Here is a 22,733-nt window from a genome sequence, read left to right as displayed (position 1 = left end):
GATCAGATAAGGTCATATTTCTGTCTCAGATCAGATAAGGTCATAGTCCTGTCACAGATCAGATAAGATCATATTCCTGTCACAGTTCAGATAATGTCATATTCCTGTCAAAGATCAGCTATAGTCATATTCCTGTCACAGATCAGATAAGTTCATAGCCTTGTCAGAGATCAGACAAGGTCATATTCCTGTCACAGATCAGATAATATCATATTCCTTTCACAGATCAGATAAGGTCATATTCCTGTCACAGATCAGATATAGTCATAATCTTGTCACAGGTCAGATAAGATCATATTCTGATCACAGATCAGATAAGGTCAGAGTATTGTCGCAGGTCAGATAAGATCATATTCCTGTCACCGATCAGATAAGGTCATTGTCCTGTCACAGATCAGATAATATCATAGACATGTAACAGGTCAGCTGTAGTCATATTCCTACACAGATCAGATAAGTTCATTTTCCTGTCACTGAGCAGGTTAGGTCATATTCCAGTCACATATCAGTAAGGTCATAGTCTTCTCACAGGTCAGATAAGATCATATTCCTATCACAGATCAGATAAGGTCATTTTCCTGTCACTGAGCAGATTAGGTCATAGACTTGTCACAAATCAGATAAGGTCATATTCCTATCACAGATCAGAACAGGTCATTGACCTGTCACAGATCAGATAAGGTCATATTCCAGTCACATATCAGATAAGGTCATAGTCTTGTCACAGGTCAGATAAGATCATATTCCTGTCACAGATCAGAGAAGGTCATTTTCCTGTCACTGAGTAGATTAGGTCATAGACTTGTCACAAATCAGATAAGGTCATATTCCTATCACAGATCAGATAAGGTCATAATCCTGTCACAGATCAGATAAGATCATATTCCTGTCACAGATCAGATAAGGTCATATTCCTGTCAGAGATCCGCAATAGTCATATTCTTGTCACATATCAGATAAGATCATATTCCTGTCACAGATCAGCTAAAGTCATATTCCTGTCACAGATGAGATAAGGTCATAGTCTTGTCGCAGGTCAGATAAGATCATACTCCTGTCACAGATCAAATAAGGTAATTTTCCTCTCACTGTTCAGATAAGGTCATAGTCCTGTCACAGATCAGATAAGGTCATATTCCAGTCACAGATCAGATAAGGTCACAGTCCCATAACAGCTCAGATATAGTCATATTCCTGTCACAGATCAGATACGATCATAGACTTGTCAGAGGTCAGATGTGATCATATTCCTGTCACAGATCAAATAAGTTCATAGCCTTGTCAGAGATCAGATAAGGTCATATTCCTGTCACAGATCAGATAATATCATATTCCTTTCACAGATCAGATAAGGTCATATTCCTGTCACAGATCAGATATAGTCATGTTCCTGTCACAGATCAGATATGGTCATAAGCTTGTCACAGGTGAGATAAGATCATATTCCGATCACAGATCAGATAAGATCATATGCCTGTCACAGATCAGATAAGGTCATATTCCTGTCACAGATCAGCTATAGTCATATTCCTGTCACAGATCAGATAAAGTCAGAGCCTTGTCACAGGTCAGATAAGATCATATTCCTGTCACAGATCAGATAAGGTCATCGTCCTGTCACAGATCAGATAAGATCATAGATATGTAACAGATCAGCTATAGTCATATCCCTACACAGATCAGATAAGGTCTTTTTCCTATCACTGAGCAGATTAGGTCATATTCCAGTCACATATCAGATAAGGTCATAGTCTTGTCACAGGTCAGATAAGATCATAGTCCTGTCACAAATCAGATAAGGTCATATTCCAGTCACAGATCAGATAAGGTCACAGTTCCATTCCAGATCAGATATAGTCATATTCCTGTCACAGATCAGATACGATCATAGCTTTATCAGAGATCAGATAAGACAATATTCCTGTCACAGATCAAATAAGTTCATAGCATTGTCAGAGATCAGATAAGGTCATATTCCTGTCACAGATCAGGTAATATCATATTTGTTGTGTCTGTATGTTGATAGAGACACTGAAGACAGGAGTTGGTTTCATAGGTGTTTACTAAACAAAGTCTGGAGGGGAACTAACTTATACAACACAATATACAGGCTTATATAGCCCAAGTGGCCATTACCGGCATTACAGTACACCTGGGGCTCTTAATGGCACACTTACTACAATTCCTCCCCTTTTAGCCAACCATTACATAATATTTTAAGTAATTATTAATTACATGTTACAAGAAATATAATCTACACATTGCTGCAGTTAATTAATTATAAGTCAGTCTCTCTGGAGGCTTCCTGACTCGGTCCGGATAATGCCTCGGTGGTGTAGTAGTTTCTGGTGGTGCAGTAGGTTCTTTTGGCAAGGCTGATTTGGCTTGAATGCCAGTGTCAGGTTCATCGGGTTCCAGTATCACCGGATCGGAGATAGATATGGGTATCTCTACTTCATCGTTAGGCATATAGAGTTGTGGTGTAGGTCGTCCCTTTTCGGATGACTCTATGATTTGGTCAGCATGGCGCCTTTTTATGCTTTCTCCGATGTCCACGGTATACATTAGCGGTCCTAGTCGTGTGCAGATAGTTCCAGGCTGCCATTTCTTGGTACGGTAGTCCCGGGCCAAAACTTGTTGACCTATCTGGAAGGTTCTAGTTGGCCTTTCATTCATGCCTTGAAATTGCCGGTTCTCCACGTCCCTTCTGATGTTGGGCTTGATCAAATCCAGCCGGCATCTTAGGCTTCTATTGAAGAACATCATTGCGGGAGTTTGGTTTGTAACCATATGTGTTGCATTCCTGTATGCGAACAAGAAGTTATCCACCTTGTGCTGAAGTTTTATGTCTTCATTACCCATGGCCTTTATGGCCTTCTTGAAGGTCTGGACAAACCTTTCAGCCAATCCATTGGTGGCGGGATGGTATGGGGCGGACGTGTAGTGCTTAACCCCATTGTTTTTTAAGAACTTCCTGAATTCTTCGGACACAAATTGCGGTCCATTATCAGAACAGATCTGTTCCGGCAGCCCATTCCTGGCAAATATGGTCCTTAATACTGTGATGGTTTTTTCCGTGGTGGTGGAGGACATCTTTATTACCTCCGGCCACTTGGAGTGTGCATCAACCGCGATTAAGAACATTGGCCTAGAAATTCAGTTGCTTGCGCCACCAGTTTGCGCCCAAAGGGGCCACTCAGAGGCTTTAGCGCCACTGGCCACAACCACCGCGATATTTAACGGGGCGCTAATGGCGGCGTTAGCCTGTAGCGCTGCGCCGCCACCGATGATGTCATCGGTGTGTGCAGCGCCCCGCTACCGCCCCGAGCGCCATATTAGTTCGCGCCCGCCTCTTCCGCACCGGCCGCAAATAGTGACTGGTACACAGGGGCCTACCTGTGGCGCGAGTTAAGGTGGAGGTGCGGCCGGCCGCTTTTACGGCGGCCGCCTGCCCGCACCTCCGTCCCCGGCCTCCTACACCACCCCCCCCCGCGGCATTGCCGGCTGTTTCCCGAGAGCCCAGCACTTCTCCTTGGTGCCGGGCTCATTTGCCGGCACTCGCGAGCGGGGATCGCGCTGTTGCAGGCACCTCCCCCTTAACAGTGGGAGGAAGGCCTGCAGTACCGCAGCCTGCCGTGCCGCAGCGGGTGGCGCTGTGGCACTTTGCGCGCCGATATTCAGTTTCAGCGCCCCAAGCGGGGCGCCGAAAGCCTTGTTTAGCGGCCGGCTTCCATTTGGGGCGCTGAAACTGAATATCCCGATGGCGCAAGTGGCTCTGCGCGCAGCGGTAATTCCGGCGCCCAGGCGAGCTTGGCGCCCCAAAGTGAATTTTTAGCCCATTGAGTCCATAAATGGACCAGCAAAGTCGATGTGTACCCTTTTAAAGGGAAATGCAGAAATAGCCGCTCGTAATCCCGTCGATTTATGACGGTCAGAGCTGATCCTGTATCTAGCTCCATTTTAACTGGGGACCCTGCTATCGTGAGGGTAACCCAAATGGTCTGGTAATCATCTTTGGCAATTACATTATGTAATTTGAGACAGCTTAGTCTCTTGTTTTCGGAGTCGCTATCGCTCTTCTGGTCTTCGGAGCTACTGTCCGTCATCATTTGTACCCTTCTGTACTTTTCTTTATTGATTTTTTTTTCCTGTCTGCGGATTTTTTTTGTCCAGATCGGCATACCCGTGCAATGTGTCCAATCTTTTCGCATTGCCTGCATGCTTTGTCCTTGAACCAGCAGTCCCGCTGGTCATGGGTGGATCTGCCGCAGCGATAACATCTCTCGAAACCCTGTGTCATTTCATCGGTGCTGAACTCCTATGTCTTTTGTTGTATCTCTGCAGCTCCTCTTGCGGCTGCTTCGTATGATACAGCCATACTGAAAGCCTTGTCCAGTGTTAAATCTTTTTCAGAAAGCAACCTTTTCTCTGTTCCTTCACTTAAGAGACCGCAGACGAATTTGTCTCGAAGATAATCTGCTAGTCCTGCCCCGAATTGGCAGTGTTTTGATAGCTTTCTTAATTTGGTGAGGTAATCAGCGTTACTTTCATTCTTGTGTTGATTTCTCTTGAAGAATTTGAATCATTCCGCTATCAGCAGCGGTGTTGGGTTTAAGTGCTCCTGTAGGGTATCAACAATTTCTTTAAAATTCTTGTCCTTTGGTTTGGCTGGAGTGATTAAATTTCGTAACAGCCCGTATGTCTTTGCGCCCATTAGATTTAGCAGTACTGAAGCTTTTTTTCCATCTTCAATTCCATTTGCGGTGCAATATACCTCCACTCTTTCCACATATGTGGTCCAATCCTCTATCTCGTTATCAAAAGCATCAATATTGCCAGACTTAGGCATCCTAGAAATAAAATGGCGCTTCCCGCGCTTTTCTTTCTTTTCTGCAGAAAAGTTATGGCGCTTCCCACGCTTCCCCGCCGCTGCTGCTGATGACAACGCTGTTTCCCGCGGTTTCCGTTCTTTTTATTTATTTATTTACCGTTGGAGACTCGTTCCCGCCGGACTCTCTCTCTAGGTCTGAACGCCGGCCTGCTTGCAGCGCCGGCCGTCTCCCGAGTGCTCCCTCCCCGTCTGTTACTGCTTGCCTCCGCTTTTGCTGCTTGGCCTAGCTGTAGAGCCAGCCGCTGGAGCCCCAGCCCGACGCCCAGGAAGGATTATTGCAGTACCTGCCACCAGCTTGGCTAGCTGGTGAAACCACAGCTTTTTCTTTTTCTTGATTTTTCTTCAACTTTGGACGCGAGAGGAATCAATGTCCTTGAGGTGCTGCCGAATTGCAGGTAAGTCCATTTCCAATTCATCACCACTGTTGTGTCTGTGTGTTGATAGAGACACTGAAGACAGGAGTTGGTTTCATAGGTGTTTACTAAACAAAGTCTGGAGGGGAACTAACTGATACAACACAATATACAGCCTTATATAGCCCGAGTGGCCATTACCGGCATTACAGTACACCTGGGGCTCTTAAAGGCACATACAATACAATATTCCTTTCACAGATCAGATAAGGTCATATTCCTGTCACAGATCAGATATAGTCATATTCCTGTCAAAGATCAGATAAGGTCATAATCCTGTCACAGATCAGATAAGATCATATTCCTGTCACAGATCAGATAAGGTTATATATCTGTCACAGATCAGCTATAGTCATTTTCCTGTCACAGATCAGATAAGGTCATATTCCTGTCACAGATCAGATAAAGTCATATTCTTGTCACAGATCAGAAAAGTTCATATTCCTGTCAGAGATCAGATAAGATCATATTCCTGTCACAGATCAGCTAAAGTCATATTCCTGTCACAGATGAGATAAGGTCACAGTCTTGTTGCAGGTCAGATAAGATCATATTCCTATCACAGAACAAATAAGGTAATTTTCCTCTCACTGATCAGATAAGGTCATAGTCCTATCACAAATCAGATAAGGTTATATTCCAGACACAGATCAGATAAGGTCACAGTCCCAGAACAGATCAGATATAGTCATATTCCTGTCACAGATCAGATACGATCATAGCCTTGTGAGAGATCAGATAAGATCATATTCCTGTCACAGATCAGATACATTCATAGCCTTGTCAGAGATCAGATATGGTCACATTCCTGTCACAGATCAAATAATATCATATTCCTTTCACAGATCAGATAAGGTCATATTCCTGCCACAGATCAGATATAGTCATAATCTTGTCACAGGTCAGATAAGTTCATATTCCGATCACAGATCAGATAAGATCATATTCCTGTCACAGATCAGCTAAGGTCGTTTTCCTGTTACAGATCAGCTATAGTCATATTCCTGTCACAGATCAGATAAGGTTAGAGTCTTGTCACAGGTCAGATAAGATCATATACCTGTCACAGATCAGATAAGGTCATTGATCTGTCACATATCAGATAAGATCATAGACATGTAACAGATCAGGTATAGTCATATTTCTTCACAGATCAGATAAGGTCATGTTCCTGTCACTGAGCAGATTAGTTCATAAACTTGTCACAAATCAGATAAGGTCTTATTCTTGTCACAGATCAGATAAGGTCATTGACCTGTCACAGATCAGATCAGGTCATATTCCTGTCACAGATCAGATAAGGTCATAATCCTGTCACAAATCAGATAAGATCATATTCCTATCACAGATCAGATAAGGTCATATTCCTGCCACATATCACCAATTGTCATATTCCTGTCACAGATCAGATAAGGTCATAGTCTTGTCACAGATCAGATAAGATCATATTCCTGTCACAGATCAGATAAGTTAATTTTCCTCTCACTGATCAGATAAGGTCATATTCCTCTCACAAATCAGATAAGGTCATATTCCAGTTATGGATCAGATAAGGTCATAGTCCCATAACAGATCAGATATAGTCATATTCCTGTCAAAGATCTGATAAGATCACACCCTTGTCAGAGATCAGATAAGATCATATTCCTGTCACAGATCAGATAAGATCATACTCCTGTCACAGATCAGATAACTTCGTATTGCTGTCACAGATCAGATTAGGTCATATTCCTGTCACAAGTCAGATAAGGTCATATTCCTGTCACAGATCAGATAAGATCATAGTCGTGTCACAAATCTTATAATGTCAGTACCCTTTCACTGATCAGATAAGGTCATATTCCTGTGACAGATCAGATAGGTTAATTATCCTGTCACTGAGCAGATTAGGTCATAGACTTGTCACGGTCAGATAAGTTCATATTCATTTCACAGATCAGATAAGGTAATTTTCGTGTCGCAGATCAGATAATGTCATAGTCTTGTCGCAGTTCAGATAAGATCATATTCCTGTCATAGATCAGATAAGGTCATATTCCTGTGACAGATGAGATAAGGTCATAATCCTGTCACAGATCAAATAAGATCATATTCCTGTCACAGATCAGATAAGATCATATTCCTGTCACAGATCAGATAAGGTCATATTACTGTGACAGATGAGATAAGGTCATAATCCTGTCACAGATCAAATAAGATCATATTCTTGTCAGAGATCAGCTAAAGTCATATTCCTGTCACAGATGAGATAAGGTCATAGTCTTGTTGCAGGTCAGATAAGATCATATTCCTATCACAGAACATATAAGGTAATTTACCTCTCACTGATCAGATAAGGTCATAGTCCTATCACAAATCAGATAAGGTCATATTCCTGTCACAGATCAGATAAGGACATAGTTTTGTCAAAGGTCAGATAAGGACATTGACCTTTCAAAGTTCAGATTAGATCATAGTCCTGTCAAAGAACATATATAATAATATTCCTCTCACAGATCAGATAACTTCATAATCCTCTCACAGATCAGATAAGTTCATAATCCTGTCACAGAACAGATAAGATCATATTCCTGTCATAGATCAGATAAGGTCATATTCCTGTCACAGAGCAGCTATACTCATATTCCTGTCACAGACCAGATAAGATCATAGCCTTGTCAGAGATCAGATAAGATCATAAAGCTGTCACAGATCAGATAAGTTCATAGTCTTGTCACAGATCAGATAAGGTCATATTTCTGTCACAGATCAGATAATATCATATTCCTTTCACAGATCAGATACGTTCATAGTCTTGTCACAGATCAGATAAGGTCATATTTCTGTCATAGATCAGATAAGGTCATATTCCTGTCACAGATCAGCTATACTCATATTCCTGTCACAGATCAGATAAGATCATAGCCTTGTCAGAGATCAGATAAGATCATATTCCTGTGAAAGATCAGATAAGCTCATAGTCTTGTCACAGATCAGATAAGGTCATATCTCTGTCACAGATCAGATAAGGTCATGTTCCTGTCACAGATCAGATAAGATCATAGTCGTGTCACAAATCTTATAGTGTCAGTACCCTGTCACAGATCAGATAAGGTCATAGTCCTGTAGCAGATCAGATACAGTCATATTCCTGTCACAGATCAGATAAGATCATAGCCTTGTCAGAGATCAGTTAAGGTCATATTCCGATCACAGATCAGATAAGATCATATTCCTGTCACAGATTAGCTAAGGTCATATTCCTGTCACAGATCAGCTATAGTCATATTCCTGCCACAGATCAGATAAGGTAATTGTCCTGTCACAGATCAGATGATATCATAGACATGTCAGAGATCAAATAAGGTCACATTCCTGTCACAGATCAGATAATATCATATTCCTTTCACAGATCAGATAAGGTCATATGCCTGTCACAGATCAGATATAGTCATATTCCTGTCACAGATCAGATAAGGTCATAATCTTGTCACAGGTCAGCTAAGATCATATTCCGATCACAGATCAGATAAGATCACATTCCTGTCACAGATCAGCTAAGGTCATATTCCTGTCACAGATCATCTATAGTCATATTCCTCTCACAGATCAGATAAGGTCAGAGTCTTGTCACAGGTCAGATAAGATCATATTCCTGTCACAGATCAGATAAGGTCATCGTCCTGTCACAGATCAGATAAGATCATAAACATGTAACAGATCAGCTATAGTCATATTCCTACACAGATCAGATAAGATCATTTTCCTATCACTGAGCAGATTAGGTCATATTCCAGTCACATATCAGATAAGGTCATAATCTTGTCACAGGTCAGATAAGATCTTATTCCTGCCACAGATCAGATATAGTCATATTCCTGTCACAGATCAGATAAGGACATAGTCTTGTCACAGATCAGATAATGACATAGACCTTTCAAAGATCAGATAATATCATAGTCCTGTCACAGAACATATATAATAACATTCCACTCACAGATCAGATAAGTTCATAATCCTGTCACAGATCAGATAATATCATAGACATGTAACAGGTCAGCTATAGTCATATTCCTACACAGATCAGATAAGTTCATTTTCCTGTCACTGAGCAGATTAGGTCATATTCCAGTCACAAGTCAAATAAGGTCATATTCCTGTCACAGTTCAGTTAAGATCATAGTCATGTCACAAATCTTATAATGTCAGTACCCTGTCACAGATCAGATAAGGTCATAGTCCCTTAGCAGATCAGATACAGTCATATTCCTGTCACAGATCAGGTTAGGTCATAGACACATAACAGATCAGTGTTAGTCATATTCCTACACAGATCAGATAAGGTCAATGTCTTGTCACAGATCAGATATAGTCACAGACATGCCACAGATAAGGCCAGGTCATATTCCTGTCACAGATCAGATATAGTCATATTCCTGTATACAGATCAGATAAGGTCATATACCTGCCACAGATCAGATAAGGATATAGTCTTGTCAAAGATCAGATAAGGACATAGACCTTTCAAAGATCAGATAAGATCATAGTCCTGTCACAGAACATATATAATAATATTCCTCTCACAGATCAGGTAAGTTCATAATCCTGTCACAGAACAGATAAGATCATATTCCTGTCATATATCAGATAAGGTGATATTCCTGTCACAGGGCAGCTATACTCATATTCCTGTCACAGATCAGATAAGATCATAGCCTTGTCAGAGATCAGATAAGATCATAAAGCTGTCACAGATCAGATAAGTTCATAGACTTGTCACAGATCAGATAAGGTCATATTTCTGTCACAGATCAGATAAGATCATATTCCTGTCACTGTTCAGATAAGGTCATATTCCTATCACAGATCAGCTATAGTCATATTCCTGTCACAGATCAGATAAGTTCATAACCTTGTCAGAGATCAGATAAGGTCATATTCCTGTCACAGATCAGATAAGTTCATATTCCTATCACAGATCAGATAAGATCACATTCCTTTCACAGATCAGATAAGGTCATATTCCTGTCACAGATCAGCTATAGTCATATTCCTGTCACAGATCAGATAAGTTCATAGCCTTGTCAGAGATCAGATAAGTTCATATTCCTATCACAGATCAGGTGAGATCACATTCCTTTCACAGATCAGATAAGGTCATATTCCTGTCACAGATCAGATAAATCATAGCCTTGTCAGAGATTAGATAAGATCATATTCCTGTCACAGATCAGATAAGATCATACTCCTGTCACAGATCAGATAAGTTTGTATTCCTGTCACAGATTTGATTAGGTCATATTCCTGTCACAAGTCAGATAAGGTCATATTCCTGTCACAGATCAGATAAGATCATAGTAGTGTCACGAATCTTATAGTGTCAGTACCCTGTCACAGATCAGATAAGGTCATAGTCCTGTAGCAGATCAGATTAGGTCATAGACACATAACAGATCAGAGTTAGTGATATTCCTACACAGATCAGATAAGATCAACGTCTTCTAACAGATCAGGTATAGTCACAGACATGCCACAGATAAGGCCAGGTCATATTCTTGTCACGGATCAGATATACTCATAGTCCTGTCACAGATCAGATATAGTCATATTCCTGTCATGGATCAGATATAGTCATATTCCTGTATGCAGATCAGATAAGGTCATATTCCTGCCACAGATCAGATATAGTCATATTCCTGTCACAGATCAGATAAGGACATAGTTTTGTCAAAGGTCAGATAAGGACATTGACCTTTCAAAGTTCAGATTAGATCATAGTCCTGTCAAAGAACATATATAATAATATTCCTCTCACAGATCAGATAACTTCATAATCCTGTCACAGATTAGATAAGGTCATATTCCTGCCACAGGTTAGATATAGTCATATTCCTGTCAGAGATCAGATAAGTTCATAATCCTGTCACAGAACAGATAAGATCATATTCCTGTCATAGATCAGATAAGGTCATATTCCTGTCACAGATCAGCTATACTCATATTCCTGTCACAGATCAGATAAGATCATAGCCTTGTCAGAGATCAGATAAGATCATATTCCTGTGAAAGATCAGATAAGCTCATAGTCTTGTCACAGATCAGATAAGGTCATATCTCTGTCACAGATCAGATAAGGTCATCGTCCTGTCACAGATTAGATTAGGTCATGTTCCTGTCACAAGTCAGATAAGGTCATATTCCTGTCACAGATCAGATAAGATCATAGTCGTGTCACAAATCTTATAGTGTCAGTACCCTGTTACAGATCAGATAAGGTCATAGTCCTGTAGCAGATCAGATACAGTCATATTCCTGTCACAGATCAGATAAGATCATAGCCTTGTCAGAGATCAGTTAAGGTCATATTCCGATCACAGATCAGATAAGATCATATTCCTGTCACAGATTAGCTAAGGTCATATTCCTGTCACAGATCAGCTATAGTCATTTTCCTGTCACAGATCAGATAAGGTCATATTCCTGTCACAGATCAGATAAAGTCATATTCTTGTCACAGATCAGAAAAGTTCATATTCCTGTCAGAGATCAGATAAGATCATATTCCTGTCACAGATCAGCTAAAGTCATATTCCTGTCACAGATGAGATAAGGTCACAGTCTTGTTGCAGGTCAGATAAGATCATATTCCTATCACAGAACAAATAAGGTAATTTTCCTCTCACTGATCAGATAAGGTCATAGTCCTATCACAAATCAGATAAGGTTATATTCCAGACACAGATCAGATAAGGTCACAGTCCCAGAACAGATCAGATATAGTCATATTCCTGTCACAGATCAGATACGATCATAGCCTTGTGAGAGATCAGATAAGATCATATTCCTGTCACAGATCAGATACATTCATAGCCTTGTCAGAGATCAGATATGGTCACATTCCTGTCACAGATCAAATAATATCATATTCCTTTCACAGATCAGATAAGGTCATATTCCTGCCACAGATCAGATATAGTCATAATCTTGTCACAGGTCAGATAAGTTCATATTCCGATCACAGATCAGATAAGATCATATTCCTGTCACAGATCAGCTAAGGTCGTTTTCCTGTTACAGATCAGCTATAGTCATATTCCTGTCACAGATCAGATAAGGTTAGAGTCTTGTCACAGGTCAGATAAGATCATATACCTGTCACAGATCAGATAAGGTCATTGATCTGTCACATATCAGATAAGATCATAGACATGTAACAGATCAGGTATAGTCATATTTCTTCACAGATCAGATAAGGTCATGTTCCTGTCACTGAGCAGATTAGTTCATAAACTTGTCACAAATCAGATAAGGTCTTATTCTTGTCACAGATCAGATAAGGTCATTGACCTGTCACAGATCAGATCAGGTCATATTCCTGTCACAGATCAGATAAGGTCATAATCCTGTCACAAATCAGATAAGATCATATTCCTATCACAGATCAGATAAGGTCATATTCCTGCCACATATCACCAATTGTCATATTCCTGTCACAGATCAGATAAGGTCATAGTCTTGTCACAGATCAGATAAGATCATATTCCTGTCACAGATCAGATAAGTTAATTTTCCTCTCACTGATCAGATAAGGTCATATTCCTCTCACAAATCAGATAAGGTCATATTCCAGTTATGGATCAGATAAGGTCATAGTCCCATAACAGATCAGATATAGTCATATTCCTGTCAAAGATCTGATAAGATCACACCCTTGTCAGAGATCAGATAAGATCATATTCCTGTCACAGATCAGATAAGATCATACTCCTGTCACAGATCAGATAACTTCGTATTGCTGTCACAGATCAGATTAGGTCATATTCCTGTCACAAGTCAGATAAGGTCATATTCCTGTCACAGATCAGATAAGATCATAGTCGTGTCACAAATCTTATAATGTCAGTACCCTTTCACTGATCAGATAAGGTCATATTCCTGTGACAGATCAGATAGGTTAATTATCCTGTCACTGAGCAGATTAGGTCATAGACTTGTCACGGTCAGATAAGTTCATATTCATTTCACAGATCAGATAAGGTAATTTTCGTGTCGCAGATCAGATAATGTCATAGTCTTGTCGCAGTTCAGATAAGATCATATTCCTGTCATAGATCAGATAAGGTCATATTCCTGTGACAGATGAGATAAGGTCATAATCCTGTCACAGATCAAATAAGATCATATTCCTGTCACAGATCAGATAAGATCATATTCCTGTCACAGATCAGATAAGGTCATATTACTGTGACAGATGAGATAAGGTCATAATCCTGTCACAGATCAAATAAGATCATATTCTTGTCAGAGATCAGCTAAAGTCATATTCCTGTCACAGATGAGATAAGGTCATAGTCTTGTTGCAGGTCAGATAAGATCATATTCCTATCACAGAACATATAAGGTAATTTACCTCTCACTGATCAGATAAGGTCATAGTCCTATCACAAATCAGATAAGGTCATATTCCTGTCACAGATCAGATAAGGACATAGTTTTGTCAAAGGTCAGATAAGGACATTGACCTTTCAAAGTTCAGATTAGATCATAGTCCTGTCAAAGAACATATATAATAATATTCCTCTCACAGATCAGATAACTTCATAATCCTCTCACAGATCAGATAAGTTCATAATCCTGTCACAGAACAGATAAGATCATATTCCTGTCATAGATCAGATAAGGTCATATTCCTGTCACAGAGCAGCTATACTCATATTCCTGTCACAGACCAGATAAGATCATAGCCTTGTCAGAGATCAGATAAGATCATAAAGCTGTCACAGATCAGATAAGTTCATAGTCTTGTCACAGATCAGATAAGGTCATATTTCTGTCACAGATCAGATAATATCATATTCCTTTCACAGATCAGATACGTTCATAGTCTTGTCACAGATCAGATAAGGTCATATTTCTGTCATAGATCAGATAAGGTCATATTCCTGTCACAGATCAGCTATACTCATATTCCTGTCACAGATCAGATAAGATCATAGCCTTGTCAGAGATCAGATAAGATCATATTCCTGTGAAAGATCAGATAAGCTCATAGTCTTGTCACAGATCAGATAAGGTCATATCTCTGTCACAGATCAGATAAGGTCATGTTCCTGTCACAGATCAGATAAGATCATAGTCGTGTCACAAATCTTATAGTGTCAGTACCCTGTCACAGATCAGATAAGGTCATAGTCCTGTAGCAGATCAGATACAGTCATATTCCTGTCACAGATCAGATAAGATCATAGCCTTGTCAGAGATCAGTTAAGGTCATATTCCGATCACAGATCAGATAAGATCATATTCCTGTCACAGATTAGCTAAGGTCATATTCCTGTCACAGATCAGCTATAGTCATATTCCTGCCACAGATCAGATAAGGTAATTGTCCTGTCACAGATCAGATGATATCATAGACATGTCAGAGATCAAATAAGGTCACATTCCTGTCACAGATCAGATAATATCATATTCCTTTCACAGATCAGATAAGGTCATATGCCTGTCACAGATCAGATATAGTCATATTCCTGTCACAGATCAGATAAGGTCATAATCTTGTCACAGGTCAGCTAAGATCATATTCCGATCACAGATCAGATAAGATCACATTCCTGTCACAGATCAGCTAAGGTCATATTCCTGTCACAGATCATCTATAGTCATATTCCTCTCACAGATCAGATAAGGTCAGAGTCTTGTCACAGGTCAGATAAGATCATATTCCTGTCACAGATCAGATAAGGTCATCGTCCTGTCACAGATCAGATAAGATCATAAACATGTAACAGATCAGCTATAGTCATATTCCTACACAGATCAGATAAGATCATTTTCCTATCACTGAGCAGATTAGGTCATATTCCAGTCACATATCAGATAAGGTCATAATCTTGTCACAGGTCAGATAAGATCTTATTCCTGCCACAGATCAGATATAGTCATATTCCTGTCACAGATCAGATAAGGACATAGTCTTGTCACAGATCAGATAATGACATAGACCTTTCAAAGATCAGATAATATCATAGTCCTGTCACAGAACATATATAATAACATTCCACTCACAGATCAGATAAGTTCATAATCCTGTCACAGATCAGATAATATCATAGACATGTAACAGGTCAGCTATAGTCATATTCCTACACAGATCAGATAAGTTCATTTTCCTGTCACTGAGCAGATTAGGTCATATTCCAGTCACAAGTCAAATAAGGTCATATTCCTGTCACAGTTCAGTTAAGATCATAGTCATGTCACAAATCTTATAATGTCAGTACCCTGTCACAGATCAGATAAGGTCATAGTCCCTTAGCAGATCAGATACAGTCATATTCCTGTCACAGATCAGGTTAGGTCATAGACACATAACAGATCAGTGTTAGTCATATTCCTACACAGATCAGATAAGGTCAATGTCTTGTCACAGATCAGATATAGTCACAGACATGCCACAGATAAGGCCAGGTCATATTCCTGTCACAGATCAGATATAGTCATATTCCTGTATACAGATCAGATAAGGTCATATACCTGCCACAGATCAGATAAGGATATAGTCTTGTCAAAGATCAGATAAGGACATAGACCTTTCAAAGATCAGATAAGATCATAGTCCTGTCACAGAACATATATAATAATATTCCTCTCACAGATCAGGTAAGTTCATAATCCTGTCACAGAACAGATAAGATCATATTCCTGTCATATATCAGATAAGGTGATATTCCTGTCACAGGGCAGCTATACTCATATTCCTGTCACAGATCAGATAAGATCATAGCCTTGTCAGAGATCAGATAAGATCATAAAGCTGTCACAGATCAGATAAGTTCATAGACTTGTCACAGATCAGATAAGGTCATATTTCTGTCACAGATCAGATAAGATCATATTCCTGTCACTGTTCAGATAAGGTCATATTCCTATCACAGATCAGCTATAGTCATATTCCTGTCACAGATCAGATAAGTTCATAACCTTGTCAGAGATCAGATAAGGTCATATTCCTGTCACAGATCAGATAAGTTCATATTCCTATCACAGATCAGATAAGATCACATTCCTTTCACAGATCAGATAAGGTCATATTCCTGTCACAGATCAGCTATAGTCATATTCCTGTCACAGATCAGATAAGTTCATAGCCTTGTCAGAGATCAGATAAGTTCATATTCCTATCACAGATCAGGTGAGATCACATTCCTTTCACAGATCAGATAAGGTCATATTCCTGTCACAGATCAGATAAATCATAGCCTTGTCAGAGATTAGATAAGATCATATTCCTGTCACAGATCAGATAAGATCATACTCCTGTCACAGATCAGATAAGTTTGTATTCCTGTCACAGATTTGATTAGGTCATATTCCTGTCACAAGTCAGATAAGGTCATATTCCTGTCACAGATCAGATAAGATCATAGTAGTGTCACGAATCTTATAGTGTCAGTACCCTGTCACAGATCAGATAAGGTCATAGTCCTGTAGCAGATCAGATTAGGTCATAGACACATAACAGATCAGAGTTAGTGATATTCCTACACAGATCAGATAAGATCAACGTCTTCTAACAGATCAGGTATAGTCACAGACATGCCACAGATAAGGCCAGGTCATATTCTTGTCACGGATCAGATATACTCATAGTCCTGTCACAGATCAGATATAGTCATATTCCTGTCATGGATCAGATATAGTCATATTCCTGTATGCAGATCAGATAAGGTCATATTCCTGCCACAGATCAGATATAGTCATATTCCTGTCACAGATCAGATAAGGACATAGTTTTGTCAAAGGTCAGATAAGGACATTGACCTTTCAAAGTTCAGATTAGATCATAGTCCTGTCAAAGAACATATATAATAATATTCCTCTCACAGATCAGATAACTTCATAATCCTGTCACAGATTAGATAAGGTCATATTCCTGCCACAGGTTAGATATAGTCATATTCCTGTCAGAGATCAGATAAGTTCATAATCCTGTCACAGAACAGATAAGATCATATTCCTGTCATAGATCAGATAAGGTCATATTCCTGTCACAGATCAGCTATACTCATATTCCTGTCACAGATCAGATAAGATCATAGCCTTGTCAGAGATCAGATAAGATCATATTCCTGTGAAAGATCAGATAAGCTCATAGTCTTGTCACAGATCAGATAAGGTCATATCTCTGTCACAGATCAGATAAGGTCATCGTCCTGTCACAGATTAGATTAGGTCATGTTCCTGTCACAAGTCAGATAAGGTCATATTCCTGTCACAGATCAGATAAGATCATAGTCGTGTCACAAATCTTATAGTGTCAGTACCCTGTTACAGATCAGATAAGGTCATAGTCCTGTAGCAGATCAGATACAGTCATATTCCTGTCACAGATCAGATAAGATCATAGCCTTGTCAGAGATCAGTTAAGGTCATATTCCGATCACAGATCAGATAAGATCATATTCCTGTCACAGATTAGCTAAGGTCATATTCCTGTCACAGATCAGCTATAGTCATATTCCTGTCACAGATCAGATAAGGTAATTGTCCTGTCACAGATCAGATGATATCATAGACATGTCAGAGATCAGATAAGGTCACATTCCTGTCACAGATCAGATAATATCATATTCCTTTCACAGATCAGATAAGGTCATATGCCTGTCACAGATCAGATATAGTCATATTCCTGTCACAGATCAGATAAGGTCATAATCTTGTCACAGGTCAGCTAAGATCATATTCCAATCACAGATCAGATAAGATCACATTCCTGTCACAGATCAGCTAAGGTCATATTCCTGTCACAGATCATCTATAGTCATATTCCTCTCACAGATCAGATAAGGTCAGAGTCTTGTCACAGGTCAGATAAGATCATATTCCTGTCACAGATCAGATAAGGTCATCGTCCTGTCACAGATCAGATAAGATCATAAACATGTAACAGATCAGCTATAGTCATATTCCTACACAGATCAGATAAGATCATTTTCCTATCACTGAGCAGATTAGGTCATATTCCAGTCACATATCAGATAAGGTCATAGTCTTGTCACAGGTCAGATAAGATCTTATTCCTGTCACAGATCAGATAAGGTCATTTTCCTGTCACTGAGCAGATTAGGTCATAGACTTATCACAAATCTGATAAGGTCATATTCCTATCACAGATCAGATAAGATCATATTCCTGTCACAGATCAGATAAGGTCATATTCCTGTCACAGATCATCTCTAGTCATATTCCTGTCACATGTCAGATATAGTCTTGTCACAGATCAGGATTATTACCTGAGCCACGAGCGAATTTGGCTAGGACAAATAAAATTAGAGAGTTAAAGGCGTGGGTCAAAGACTGGTGTGGGAGAAATGGGTTTTGCTTCCTGGGACACTGGCACCAGTATTGGGGCAGGAGGGAGCTGTTCCGTTGGGACCGGCTTCACTTGGCCAGTGCTGGGACTAGAGTCCTGCCGGCTCATATAACTAGGGCTGTAGAGAGGGCTTTAAACTGACCAGTGTGGGGGAGGTTCCTAGAGAGCAAATAATAAAAATGACAACAGAGAAGGTCATAGACTTAGGTAGCAGTGGGGAAATTAAAAACGAGAGCGTGTCAGGAAGGGGCAGATGGTAAGGAGTTAAAGGTAAAGGAATAAAAAGGGCAATAGCAGGAACTAAGTGTCACAAAACATATTTGAAAGTTCTCTATCTGAATGCACGTAGCATTCGTAACAAAGTAGACGAATTAATGGCACAAATAACTACATATGGGTATGATCTTGTGGCCATTACAGAAACATGGCTGCAGGGTGACAATGCCTGGGAATTAAACATACCAGGTTATTTAACGATCAGGAAGGACAGGCAGGAAGGAAGGGGAGGTGGGGGGGCTATGTTAATAAAGGAAAGAATCACTGTAATACAGAGAAATGATATTGGGTCAAAAGATCAGGATAATGAAACAGTTTGGGTGGAGATAAGGAATAATAAGGGGAAAAAAACACTAGTGGGCGCCGTCTATAGGCCTCCGAAAAGTTACAACTCTGTTGGACGGAGTATCAAACAGGAAATAGTTGAGGCTTGTAATAAGGGAACATCTATAATTATGGGGGATTTTAACTATCATATTAATTGGACAAATCAAATTGGGCAGGGCTGCCTTGAGGATGAGTTCATTGAGTGTATTAGGGATGGGTTTCTTGAGCAGTATGTAACTGAACCGACCTGGGGTCAAGCAACCTTAGATCTGGTCCTGTGTAACAAGACAGGATTAATTAAAAATGTCCTAGTAAAGGATCCCCTTGGAATGAGTGACCATAACATGGTTGAATTCCATATTCAATTAGAGGGTGAGAAGGTTGGATCTCAAACAAGCGTGCTAAGCTTGAATAAAGGAGACTATGAAGGTATGAGAGCGGAATTGAGTAGAGTGGATTGGGAAAATAGATTAAAGGGTAAGACGATACATGATCAGTGGTGTACATTTAAGGAGTTATTTTACAACTTCCATAAAAAATATTTTCCACTGAGAAGAAAAGGGTGTAAAAGAAAAGACAGCCATCTGTGGCTAAGTAAAGAAATTAAGGAAAATATTTGACTAAAAACAAGGGCATATAAGGTAGCCAAATCTAGTGGGAGGATAGAGGATTGGGAAAACTTTAAAAGACAGCAAAAAATAACAAAAAGATTGATTAAGAAAGGGAAGATAGATTATGAAAGTAAATTAGCAAAAAATATAAAAACAGATAGTAAGAGTTTTTATAGTTATATAAAAAGAGAAAGGGTGGCTAAAGTAAATGTTGGTCCCTTAGAGGATAAGACCGGGAAATTAATGGTGGGAAATATGGAGATGGCAAAAACACTCAATGAATATTTTGTATCAGTCTTTACAGTAGAGGACACTAAGAATATCCGAACACTGGACAAACAGGGGGCTATAGATAGGGGGAGGAGCTAAACACGATCAAAATCACTAAGGAAGTGGTACTCAGTAAAATAATGGAACTCAAGGCAGATAAATCACCTGGACCTGATGGCTTACATCCTAGGGTCTTGAGGGAAGTGGCGGTAGGGATTGTGGATGCATTGGTAATAAATTTACAAAACTCCCTGGACTCAGCAAAGGTCCTGGCAGACTGGAAAACTGCTAATGTAACACCCTTATTTAAAAAGGGCAGTAGACAGAAGGCTGGAAACTATAGACCGGTTAGCCTAACATCTGTGGTAGGTAAAATTTTGGAGTCCATTATTAAGGAGACAGTAACAGGACATTTGGATAATCATAAGTTAATAGGACAAAGTCAACATGGTTTTATGAAGGGGAAGTCATGTTTGACAAATTTGCTGGAGTTCTTTGAGGAAGTAACATATAGGGTGGATAAAGGGGAACCAGTGGACGTAGTGTATTTAGACTTCCAAAGGGCATTTGACAAGGTGCCACACAAAAGATTATTGCTTAAGATAAAAAATCACGGGATTGGGGGTAATATTCTGGCATGGATAGAGGATTGGCTATCTAACAGAAGGCAAAGAGTTGGGATAAATGGTTCATTCTCAGACTGGCAATCAGTAACAAGTGGTGTTCCGCAGGGGTCAGTGCTGGGTCCCCAACTCCTTACAATCTATATTAACGATTTGGAGGAGGGGACCGAGTGTAACATATCAAAGTTTGCAGATGATACTAAGATGGGAGGGAAAGTAGTGAGTGAGGAGGACATAAAAAGCCTGCAAGGGGACATAGACAGGCTAAGTAAGTGGGCAGAGATTTGGCAGATGGAATACAATACTGGAAAGTGTGAGGTTATGCACTTTGGCAGGAACAATCGTAGAGCAAGTTATTATCTTAATGGCAAGAAACTTGAAAGTACTGAAGTACAAAGGGATCTGGGGGTCCTGGTGCATGAAACTCAAAAGGTTAGTATGCAGGTGCAGCAAGTGATTAAGAAGGCCAATGGAATGTTGGCTTTCATTGCTCGGGGGATAGAATATAAAAATAGGGAGGTATTGCTTCAGTTGTACAAGGTATTGGTGAGACCGCACCTGGAATACTGCGTACAGTTTTGGTGTCCATACTTAAGAAAGGACATACTTGCTTTCGAGTCAGTACAAAGAAGGTTCACTCAGTTAATCCCGGGGATGAGGGGATGGACATATGAGGAGAGGCTGAGTAGATTGGGACTCTACTCATTGGAGTTCAGAAGAATGAGAGGCGATCTTATTGAAACATATAAGATTGTGAAGGGGTTGGATCAGGTGGATGCGGGGAGGATGTTCCCGATGATGGGTGAAACTAGAAATAGGGGGCATAGTCTTAGAATAAGGGGCTGCTCTTTCAAAACTGAGATGAGGAAGAACTACTTCACTCAGAGGATGGTAGGTCCATGGAATATGCTGCCCTAAAAAGCTGTAGAAGCTACATCATTACATAAATTTAAAACAGAAATAGACAGTTTCCTAGAAGTAAAGGGAATTATGGGTTACGGGGAGCGGGCAGGAATTTGGACATGAGTCTAGGTTCGGATCGGTCATGGCCCTGTGGGTAGCGGAGCGGGCCCAGGGGCAGTGTAGCCTGATCCTGCTCCTATTGCGTGTGTCTAATTCTGTTAGATTCAGGAGATGGTTCTGTGATAGTAGATTGGCGGTTAGGATCAGATCAGCCATGATCTTATTCAATGGCAGAGCAGGCTCGAGGGGCCGACTGGCCTACTCCTGCTCCTATTTCTTATGTTCTTATGTTATGTTCTTATAAGGTCATAGTCTTCTCACAGGTCAGATAAGATCATATTCCTGTCACAGATCAGATAAGAACATATTCCTGTCAGAGATCAGATAAGATCATATTCCTGTCAGAGATCAGATAAGATCATATTCCTGTCACAGATCAGCTCAAGTCATATTCCTGTCACAGATCAGATAAGTTCATATTCCTGTCAGAGATCAGATAAGATCATATTCCTGTCACAGATCAGCTCAAGTCATATTCCTGTCACAGATCAGATAAGGTCATAGTCTTGTCTCAGGTCAGATAAGATCATATTCCTGTCACAGATCAAATAAGGTAATTTTCCTCTCACTGATCAGATAAGGTCATAGTCCTGTCACAAATCAGATAAGGTCATATTCCAGTCACAGATCAGATTAGGTCACAGTCCCATAACAGATCAGATATAGTCATATTCATGTCACGGATCAGATAAGTTCATAGCCTTGTCAGAGATCAGATAAGGTCATATTCCTGTCACAGATCAGATAATATCATATTCCTTTCACAGATCAGATAAGGTCATATTCCAGTCACAGATCAGATTAGGTCACAGTCCCATAACAGATCAGATATAGTCATATTCATGTCACGGATCAGATAAGTTCATAGCCTTGTCAGAGATCAGATAAGGTCATATTCCTGTCACAGACCAGATAATATCATATTCCTTTCACAGATCAGATAAG

The sequence above is a fragment of the Somniosus microcephalus genome, chromosome 2, assembly GCF_052327205.1.
Source record: "Somniosus microcephalus isolate GS21.2 chromosome 2, FLI_Smic_1.0, whole genome shotgun sequence".
NCBI classification, from domain to species: domain Eukaryota; kingdom Metazoa; phylum Chordata; class Chondrichthyes; order Squaliformes; family Somniosidae; genus Somniosus; species Somniosus microcephalus.
Note: the sequence above shows the minus strand (reverse complement) of the source record.